Raw genomic sequence first — 2,041 nt, 5'->3', positions numbered from 1 at the left:
GGCCCCCGGCCTGCGCCAAGGTCAGCGCCGCCCGTGCCCCTCCCCTCCCCTCGGTCCTTATCGGTGCGGGGCAGCCCCGTGCTCCGCCTCCCCCTGGCAGGTGGCTGCTGCGATGGGCGAGGCACGAGAGCCGTGGGCCTGGGGGCAGGCGCTTGGCAGACAGGACATGTGGCCCCTCTCAAACCCCGGCCCATGGTCTTGAGCACCCTGGACGTGGCTCGCTCTTCTCCGCCGTCCGCGTCTCTGCAGGACGCAGTGGGCCTTTGGTGCAGAAAAAGGCTGGAGTTGATGTTGCAGGATTGCATGTAACATCCCCCAAACGAGAGGGCCTTGGCAGGGGGAGTCCGGACCTTCCTGAGGGCCTTTGGAAACCGGATATGAGCCGGGTCTGGTCACTGATACGTTACACCGCAGTGCCTCGTTCCATTTTCTTCTCTTTCCAGGGTTAGATCGGCTCCTGATGCCCTTTGCTCCTTGAAAACTGCATTTTCTGGTTCTCATCAGTTTTAGGTTTTAGTCATGTGAGGTTAAGTAGAAAGCACGGATAAACTGTAATCCAGGAACAGTTGTTTACATTGTCTTAACTTTTGCTGTGTTTTCTGTGCGCCTTTTAATCGCCCCCAGAACATGGTGATTCGTGTGCAGCGGTTCTGGGAGGCCTGCATGTTCCTGTGGTGCTGCTTGTCAGCCTGGCTAATAGTTGCAAAATTGCATTAAAAGACAATGTCTTATTTTCCTGACCTTCCCCCCCACTTTGTAACTGCTTCTGGGTTACAAAAGTGGGAGAAAGTGTCAGGGGAATTATGGGGATTTCCACGTTCCATTCAAAATACAATATCTTATTAAGATGGGGGGGAGTGGTACAGTTGAGAGCTTGCAGGTATGCCATGAAATATAAGTGTGCCGTGTATCAGCCCTGTTTGGTCAGGAGCTTTGTTCCTGGTGAAGAACCAAAATGTGCTGCCTCTTGGTGTCCTTAACTTGCACAAGACCATTTTGAATAGCAAAATGTTTACTTATGGACTTGTTTTTACATATTGTAATCGTTTTGTATATTGCTGGACCGCCACTAGAAGGTCGCTAATATGCCAACTTGACATTTTACTGTTTGCTTCTCTTCTGGATTTGCCTGATGTAACACACCTGGTTATTTGCGCATCAAGGTTGTGCAGTCTTTTCTTCTCCCCCCTCTTTTTCCCAACATCTTCCTTCTCCCCTCCCCCCCTGAAACCCCCGCTGAGGATTGTAGGTTCATGGCATTAATAATGCTTAAAGAAAAGACTTTGCAACTTACTTAAATGGAATAAGGATTTAATACTTTGTCTGCATGCATAGATCTATCAGGTGCTCTCCTCCTTCCTTGTCTTTGGCCAGTGTTGGTTATTTTTTTCATTAGCTTTAGTTGTTAGAAATAAGATCAGATAATGTTCCTTCATGTTGCTTTTCAGGTTCATAGCTTTAAGTGTCAGGAGAGGCCATGGCTAAGTTAAAATATTAAGACGCAAAGCTCTTTTATACTATTCAACCTATTTTATTTTAGAGATCGATTTAAAACGAAGTATTAAAATTTACCTTCTATGTGTTTTTTAACTCACATCGTTAACCTTTGTAAAATATTAAAGCTATTTTAGTTTAGAAGAGGCAGAACTGGCAGTTATTAGAGTGGCTTGGTAAAGAAAAGTATCTTTACTTGCAGCTCAGTTCTTTTCATGAACTCTGAACATGGAAGCCAGTGTTCCACTCTGTAATGTACCTTAGGGTTCATGTCAAGCTCTGGAGCTGGACTGTGTGCAACACTGAAACAGATTGTTATGAAAGAAATGTTGCATAATTTTTATCCTGGGTGTAATAAGATCAGTTTGTATGTTCTCCATTTTCAAAGCGGTTTTTTCCAAGTGAGGCAAGAGGCCCTGAGAGAACACTGATAATTCCCTCTCTATCTACAATCCTGTTGAGAGAGGGCATCAGCCTTGGCAGTGCTTAGTAACCCAGTATTCACGTGATTCACAACTAGGCTTTCTTTTGTCTACCTCATCTATGG

Source organism: Alligator sinensis, unplaced genomic scaffold (assembly GCF_000455745.1).
Source record: "Alligator sinensis unplaced genomic scaffold, ASM45574v1 scaffold47_1, whole genome shotgun sequence".
In the NCBI taxonomy this organism is placed as follows: Eukaryota; Metazoa; Chordata; order Crocodylia; family Alligatoridae; genus Alligator; species Alligator sinensis.
Note: the sequence above shows the minus strand (reverse complement) of the source record.